Here is a 7841-nt window from a genome sequence, read left to right as displayed (position 1 = left end):
TCGAAGCTCTGCAAACACTTTAAAATGAAAGTATATTTTCCTTTCCTCTGCTTAGGGCTACTTCAACAAGAAACAAAGCATAGAGAGTGCACTGAGAACTAACTGAGTGAGTCAAATTTCATGCAGCTAGTACAAACCGCGTTTGAGTTAGAGTTCCAAAAGCATGTATCCCTATAGGGGAAAATGTAGTAAAACCTAACTAATCAAAGTCATCTTGCAAAGGAATGATTCAACCTAGCAGAACAAAATTTGTGCTGCCAAGAGCAACTGGTATAAACATTTTTTCAACCAAGTATCAACAAGTTCGGGTGAATAAATATTTGCTGAGATTCCAGTAAACTCAGAGTTCTGTGGAAGATTTGCAAATGTTTCAAATGAAAGTGTATGTTCCTTGCCTCTGCTTAGAGCTACTACCACAGGGAACAAAGCATAGAGAGTACACCGAGAACTAATTGGGTGAGTCAAGTTTGAAGAAGCTAGCACAAACCGTGTTTGATATACAGTTCCAAATGCATGTATCCCTATAAGGGAAAAGGCAGTGAAACTGAAAATTCAAAGTGCTAATGCAAACGAACGCTTCAACCCTGAAGAACGAAATTCGGGCAGCCATGTGAAACCAGTATAGTCATCTTTGCTGCCAAGTATCATCAAGATGGGGTGAAAACATTTTGCTGAGATTCCAGTAAACTCAGAGTTGTGTGGAAGCTTTGCAAATGCTTTCAAATGAAAGTGTATTTTCCTTGCCTCTGCTTAGAGCTACTACCACAGGGAACAAAGCATAGAGAGCACACCGAGAACTAATTGCATGAGTCAAGTTTGAAGAAGCTAGCACAAACCGTGTTTGATATACAGTTCCAAATGCATGTATCACTATAAGGGAAAAGGAAGTGAAACTGAATATTCAAAGTGCTAATGCAAAGGAACACTTCTTCCCTGAAGAACGAAATTCGGGCAGCCAAGTGAAACCAGGACACTCATCTTGGCTGCCAAGTGTCATCAAGATCGGGTGAAAAAAATTTGCTGAGATTCCAGGAAACTAAGAGTTCTGGGGAAGCTCTGCAAACACTTTAAAGTGAAAGTATATTTTCCTGGCCTCTGCTTAGGGCTACTTCAACAGGAAACAAAGCATAGAGAGTGCACTGAGATCTAACTGAGTGAGTCACGTTTCATGCAGCTAGTACAAACCGTGTTTGAGTTAGAGTTCCAAAAGCATGTATCCCTATAGGGCAAAATGTAGTAAAACCTAACTAATCAAAGTCATCTTGCAAAGGAATGATGCAACCCAGCAGAACAAAATTTGTGCTGCCAAGAGCAACTGGTATAAACATTTATTCTACCAAGTATCAACAAGTTCGGGTGAATAAATATTTGCTGAGATTCCAGTAAACTCAGAGTTCTGTGGAAGCTTTGCAAATGCTTGCAAATGAAAGTGTATGTTCCTTGCCTCTGCTTAGAGCTACTACCACAGGGAACAAAGCATAGAGAGCACACCGAGAACTAATTGAGTGAGTCAAGTTTGAAGAAGCTAGCAAAAACCGTGTGTGATATACAGTTCCAAATGCATGTATCCCTATAAGGGAAAAGGAAGTGAAACTGAAAATTCAAAGTGCTCCTGCAAACGAACGCTTCAATCCTGAAGAACGAAATTCGGGCAGCCCAGTGAAACCAGTATAGTCATCTTTGCTGCCATGTATCATCAAGATCGGGTGAAAAAATTTTGCTGAGATTCCAGTAAACGCAGAGTTCTGTGGAAGCTTTGCAAATGCTTTCAAATGAAAGTGTATGTTACTTGCCTCTGCTTAGATCTGCTACCACAGGGAACAAAGCATAGAGAGCACACCGAGAACTAATTGAGTGAGTCAAGTTTGAAGAAGCTAGCACAAACCGTGTTTGATATACAGTTCCAAATGCATGTATCACTATAAGGGAAAAGGAAGTGAAACTGAAAATTCAAAGTGCTAATGCAAACGAACGCTTCTTCCCTGAAGAACGAAATTCGGGCAGCCAAGTGAAACCAGTACACTCATCTTTGCTTCCAAGTATCATCAAGATCGGGTGAACACATTTTGCTGAGATTCCAGTAAACTCAGAGTTCTGGGGAAGCTCTGCAAACACTTTAAAATGAAAGTATATTTTCCTTGCCTCTGCTTAGGGCTACTTCAACAAGAAACAAAGCATAGAGAGTGCACTGAGAACTAACTGAGTGAGTCAAATTTCATGCAGCTAGTACAAACCGCATTTGAGTTAGAGTTCCAAAAGCATGTATCCCTATAGGGGAAAATGTAGTAAAAACTAACTAATCAAAGTCATCTTGCAAAGGAATGATTCAACCTAGCAGAACAAAATTTGTGCTGCCAAGAGCAACTGGTATAAACATTTTTTCAACCAAGTATCAACAAGTTCAGGTGAATAAATATTTGCTGAGATTCCAGTAAACTCAGAGTTCTGTGGAAGCTTTGCAAATGCTTTCAAATGAAAGTGTATGTTCCTTGCCTCTGCTTAGAGCTACTACCACAGGGAATAAAGCATAGAGAGCACTCCGAGAACTAATTGAGTGAGTCAAGTTTGAAGAAGCTAGCACAAACCGTGATTGATATACAGTTCCAAATGCATGTATCCCTATAAGGGAAAACGCAGTGAAACTGAAAATTCAAAGTGCTAATGCAAACGAAGGCTTCAACCCTGAAGAATGAAATTCGGGCAGCCAAGTGAAACCAGTATAGTCATCTTTGCTGCCAAGTATCATCAAGTTCGGGTGAAAAAATTTTGCTGAGATTGCAGTAAACTCAGAGTTCTGTGGAAGCTTTGCAAATGCTTTCAAATGAAAGTGTATGTTCCTTGCCTCTGCTTAGAGCTACTACCACAGGGAACAAATCATAGAGAGCACACCGAGAACTAATTGAGTGAGTCAAGTTTGAAGAAGCTAGCACAAACCGTGTTTGATATACACTTCCAAATGCATGTATCACTATAAGGGAAAAGGAAGTGAAACTGAAAATTCGAAGTGCTAATGCAAACGAACGCTTCTTCCCTGAAGAACGAAATTCGGGCAGCCAAGTGAAACCAGTACACTCATCTTTGCTGCCAAGTATCATCAAGATCGGGTGAAAAAAATTTGCAGGGATTCCAGTAAACTCAGAGTTCTGTGGAAGATTTGCAAATGTTTCAAATGAAAGTGTATGTTCCTTGCCTCTGCTTAGAGCTACTACCACAGGGAACAAAGCATAGAGAGCACACCGAGAACTAATTGGGTGAGTCAAGTTTGAAGAAGCTAGCACAAACCGTGTTTGATATACAGTTCCAAATGCATGTATCCCTATAAGGGAAAAGGCAGTGAAACTGAAAATTCAAAGTGCTAATGCAAACGAACGCTTCAACCCTGAAGAACGAAATTCGGGCAGCGAAGTGAAACCAGTATAGACATCTTTGCTGCCAAGTATCATCAAGATGGGGTGAAAACATTTTGCTGAGATTCCAGTAAACTCAGAGTTGTGTGGAAGCTTTGCAAATGCTTTCAAATGAAAGTGTATGTTCCTTGCCTCTGCTTAGAGCTACTACCACAGGGAACAAAGCATAGAGAGCACACCGAGAACTAATTGCGTGAGTCAAGTTTGAAGAAGCTAGCACAAACCGTGTTTGATATACAGTTCCAAATGCATGTATCACTATAAGGGAAAAGGAAGTGAAACTGAAAATTCAAAGTGCTAATGCAAACGAACGCTTCAACCATGAAGAACGCAATTCAGGCAGCCAAATGAAACCAGTATAGTCATCTTTGCTGCCAAGTATCATCAAGATCGGGTGAAAAAAATTTGCAGAGATTCCAGTAAACTCAGAGTTCTGTGGAAGATTTGCAAATGTTTCAAATGAAAGTGTATGTTCCTTGCCTCTGCTTAGAGCTACTACCACAGGGAACAAAGCATAGAGAGCACACCGAGAACTAATTGGATGAGTCAAGTTTGAAGAAGCTAGCACAAACCGTGTTTGATATACAGTTCCAAATGCATGTATCCCTATAAGGGAAAAGGCAGTGAAACTGAAAATTCAAAGTGCTAATGCAAACGAACGCTTCAACCCTGAAGAACGAAATTCGGGCAGCCATGTGAAACCAGTATAGTCATCTTTGCTGCCAAGTATCATCAAGATGGGGTGAAAACATTTTGCTGAGATTCCAGTAAACTCAGAGTTGTGTGGAAGCTTTGCAAATGCTTTCAAATGAAAGTGTATGTTCCTTGCCTCTGCTTAGAGCTACTACCACAGGGAACAAAGCATAGAGAGCACACCGAGAAATAATTGGGTGAGTCAAGTTTGAAGAAGCTAGCACAAACCGTGTTTGATATACAGTTCCAAATGCATGTATCCCTATAAGGGAAAAGGAAGTGAAACTGAATATTCAAAGTGCTAATGCAAAGGAACACTTCTTCCCTGAAGAACGAAATTCGGGCAGCCAAGTGAAACCAGTACACTCATCTTGGCTGCCAAGTATCATCAAGATCGGGTGAAAAAAATTTGCTGAGATTCCAGGAAACTAAGAGTTCTGGGGAAGCTCTGCAAACACTTTAAAGTGAAAGTATATTTTCCTGGCCTCTGCTTAGGGCTACTTCAACAGGAAACAAAGCATAGAGAGTGCACTGAGATCTAACTGAGTGAGTCAAGTTTCATGCAGGTAGTACAAACCGCGTTTGAGTTAGAGTTCCAAAAGCATGTATCCCTATAGGGCAAAATGTAGTAAAACCTAACTAATCAAAGGCATCTTGCAAAAGAATGATTCAACCTAGTAGAACAAATTTGTGCTGCGAAGAGCAAATGGTATACACATTTTATCTACCAAGTATCAACAAGTTCGGGTGAATAAATATTTGCTGAGATTCCAGTAAACTCAGAGTTCTGTGGAAGCTTTGCAAATGCTTTCAAATGAAAGTGTATGTTCCTTGCCTCTGCCTAGAGCTACTACCACCAGAAACAAAGCAGAGAGAGCACACTGAGAACTAATTGAGTGAGTCAAGTTTGAAGAAGCTAGCACAAACCGTGTTTGATATGCAGTTCCAAATGCATGTATGCCTATAATGGAAAAGGAAGTGAAACTGCAAATTCAAAGTGCTCCTGCAAACGAACCCTTCAACCCTGAAGAACGAAATTTGGGCAGCCAAGTGAAACCAGTATACTCATCTTTGCTGCCAAGTATCATCAAGATCGGGTGAAAAAATTTTGCTGAGATTCCAGTAAACTCAGAGTTCTGTGGAAGCTCTGCAAACAGTTAAAATGAAAGTATATTTTCCTTGCCTTAGCTTAGGGCTACTTCAATTGGAAACAAAGCATAGAGATTACACGGAGAACTAACTGATTGAGTCAAGTTTCATGCAGCTAGTACAAACCGCGTTTGAGTTAGAGTTCCAAAAGCATCTATCCCTATGGGGGAAAATGTTGTAAAACCTAACTAATCAAAGTCATCTTGCAAAGGAATGATTCAACCTAGCAGAACAAAATTTGTGCTGCCAAGAGCAACTTGTATACACATTTTTTCTACCAAGTATCAACAAGTTCGGGTGAATAAATATTTGCTGAGATTCCAGTAAACTCAGAGTTCTTTTGTAGCTCTGCAATCACTTTTAAATGAAAGTATATTTTCCTTGCCTCTGCTTAGGGCTACTTCAACAGGAAACAAAGCATAGAGCTTGCCCGGAGAAGAAACTGAGTGAGTCAAGTTTCATGCAGCTAGTACAAACCGCGTTTGAGTTAGAGTTCCAAAAGCATGTATCCCTATGGGGGAAAATGTTGTAAAACTTAACTAATCAAAGTCATCTTGCAAAGGAATGATTCAACCTAGCAGAACAAAATTTGTGCTGCCAAGAGCAACTGGTATATACATTTTTTCTACTTAGTATCAACAGGTTCAGTAGAATAAATATTTGCTGCGATTCCAGTAAACTCAGAGTTCTGTGGAAGCTTTGCAAATGCTTTCAAATGAAAGTGTATGTTCCTTGCCTCTGCGTAGAGCTACTAGCACAGGGAACAAAGCATAGAGAGCACACCGAGAAATAATTGAGTGAGTCAAGTTTGAAGAAGCTAGCACAAACCGTGTTTGATATACAGTTCCAAATGCATGTATCCGTATAAGGGAAAAGGAAGTGAAACTGGAAATTCAAAGTGCTCCTGCAAACAAACGCTTCAACCCTGAAAAACGAAATTCGGGCAGCCAAGTGAAACCAGTATACTCATCTTTGCTGCCAAGTATCATCATGATAGTGTGAAAAAATTTTGCTGAGATTCCAGTAAACTCAGAGTTCTGTGGAAGCTCTGCAAACACTTTAAAATGAAAGTCTATTATCCTTGCCTCTGCTTAGGGCTACTTCAACTGGAAACAAAGCATAAAGCGTGCATGGAGAACAAACTTAGTGAGTCAAGTTTCATGCAGCTAGTACAAACCGTGTTTGAGTTAGAGTTCCAAAAGCATGTATCCCTCTAGAGGAAAATGTAGTAAAACATAACTAATCAAAGTCATCTTGCAAAGGAATGATTCAAACTAGCAAAACAAAATTTGTGCTGGCAGGAGCAACTGGTATATACATTTTTTCTACTTAGTATCAACAGGTTCTGGTGAATAAATATTTGCTGAGATTCCAGTAAACTCAGAGTTCTGTGGAAGCTTTGCAAATGCTTTCAAATGAAAGTGTATGTTCCTTGCCTCTGCGTAGAGGTACTAGGACAGGGAACACAGCATAGAGAGCACACCGAGAACTAATTGAGTGAGTCAAGTTTGAAGAAGCTAGCACAAACCGTGTTTGATAAACAGTTCCAAATGCATGTATCCCTATAAGCTAAAAGGAAGTGAAACTGATTCAAAGTGCTCCTGCAAACGAACGCTTCAACACTGAAGAAAGAAATTCAGTCAGCCAAGTGAAACCAGTATACTCATCTTTGCTGCCAAGTATTATCAAGATCGGGTGAAAAAATTTTGCTGAGATTCCAGTAAACTCATAGTTCTGTGGAAGCTCTGCAAACACTTTAAAATGAAAGTATATTTTCCTTGCCTCTGCTTAGGGCTACTTCAACAGGAAGCAAAGCATAGTGCGTGCACGGAGAAGTAACTGAGTGAGTCAAGTTTCATGCAGCTAGTAAAAACCGCGTTTGAGTTAGAGTTCCAAAAGCATGTATCCCTATGGGGGAAAATGTTGTAAAACGTAACTAATCAAAGTCATCTTGCAAAGGAATGATTCAACCTAGCAGAACAAAATTTGTGCTGCCAAGAGCAACTGGTATATACATTTTTTCTACTTAGTATCAACAGGTTCAGTAGAATAAATATTTGCTGAGATTCCAGTAAACTCAGAGTTCTGTGGAAGCTTTGCAAATGCTTTCAAATGAAAGTGTATGTTCCTTGCCTCTGCGTAGAGCTACTAGCACAGGGAACAAAGCATAGAGAGCACACCAAGAACTAATTGAGTGAGTCAATTTTGAAGAAGCTAGCACAAACCATGTTTGATATACAGTTCCAACTGCATGTATCCCTATAAGGGAAAAGGAAGTGAAACTGAAAATTCAAAGTGCTAATGCAAACGAACGCTTCAACCCTGAAGAAGGAAATTCGGGCACCCAAGTGAAACCAGTATACACATCTTTGCTGCCAAGTATCATCAAGATCGGGTGAAAAAATTTTGCTGAGATTCCAGTAAACTCAGAGTTCTGTGGAAGCTTTGCAATTGCTTTCAAATGAAAGTGTATGTTCCTTGCCTCTGCTTAGAGCTACTACCACAGGGAACAAAGCATAGAGAGCACACTGAGAACTAATTGAGTGAGTCAAGTTTGAAGAAGCTAGCACAAACCGTGTTTGATATGCAGTT

Source organism: Marmota flaviventris, chromosome 17, assembly GCF_047511675.1.
Source record: "Marmota flaviventris isolate mMarFla1 chromosome 17, mMarFla1.hap1, whole genome shotgun sequence".
Taxonomy (NCBI): Eukaryota; Metazoa; Chordata; class Mammalia; order Rodentia; family Sciuridae; genus Marmota; species Marmota flaviventris.
This window is presented reverse-complemented; position numbering follows the sequence as displayed.